Source organism: Echinococcus granulosus (genome assembly GCF_000524195.1).
Source record: "Echinococcus granulosus chromosome Unknown EG_S00077, whole genome shotgun sequence".
Taxonomy (NCBI): Eukaryota; Metazoa; Platyhelminthes; class Cestoda; order Cyclophyllidea; family Taeniidae; genus Echinococcus; species Echinococcus granulosus.
Window position 1 is genome coordinate 165,768 of NW_020170457.1, and position 1,092 is coordinate 166,859.

The window sequence follows — 1,092 nt, forward strand, 5'->3', positions numbered from 1 at the left end:
TTCACCATGACAACATGGAAGGAGTGGGGCGTGATTTGAGGGAGTACGTCGACAGCACAAATTCACCCTCTTCCACTTAAATTTGTGCTCCACACACTTCGAGCAAGTCGTTCCCCCCTCTGCACACATTCATCAGCGAATACGTAAGAGGTGGAACGAAGCTGTCAAGCTTGTGTGTCGGAGGCGGAAATCTCACATCTACGCTCTCACAAATCGCCATCGTGAGGAGCCCTTCCTCGTCCTTCGTGCAGAAGAATGGCAGTTGAAGTAATTGCGGAGGAAGTAGTGGCGTTTGGTGGATAAGTGGAAGTGGTTATGCTCTGGGTGAAGTGGAGTTGTCTCTCGAAGAGTCGATAGTTGTGAGTTGATGAAGAGCTGGGAAGTGACCATACTGATGTGACAGATGGAAGGGTTTCATTCCAGATAGCTGAGTTGTCACAGCCAGGGAAGTACGAGGAATGTCACAGGAGCACTCACTTGACCTTGACCCAGTTACAACCTAGTTGATGGCATTTCAGTTGGTGGCCAAGTAACACCGGGTCATTGACTGGTGCGTTTTCCACACAGTAATGTCCCCATTGATTATGTAAGTGAGCACAATCACAGGTGACGATTTGAGGGAAGGTTCAAATGCAACCTTCACAGGAGGCATTTCGTGTTCCTTCCTCACAGTCGAATGCACATTCTCAGGCCTTAAAAACGACACAATTGTTGGTCCACTTTGTGGAATAGTGCTTCGGTAGTGAGTTGGTGGAACACGTTGAGACTGGCTGATGGAGTGGTGGATGTCGGCGTTAGTCCAAAGGACTGCCTAAGCACAGCTATGTCAGCATATTGAGATGGTGATCTCTTTCTAAACCCTTGAAGCATGAAATTTGGGCCATGAACGAACAATTGAAAGTGAAGCTGATGGATCATGTGGCACGAGGCTGTCTACACTACCACCCAAATTGAACCTGGTGGCAAAGCTGTGGCGAGTTACCTCTTGAAGCAGCTGATGTACTTCCAATAGAGGGGTTGTGGTGTGTAGCAGCGGATCGTACCATCGGAGGATGGATCAAGGAAATGAGTTGCGGAGAGATATTGCCAAAT

General features: G+C 48.4%; 1 protein-coding gene across 1 annotated transcript in view; it reads right to left on the reverse strand.

The window, feature by feature from the left end:
* The window catches only part of EGR_07439 (hypothetical protein), a gene marked incomplete at both ends in the record, with an annotated part of 10,744 nt that overhangs the window by 1,418 nt on the left and 8,234 nt on the right, over positions 1–1,092 (reverse strand). The gene's annotated exons all lie outside the window — the stretch shown is intronic.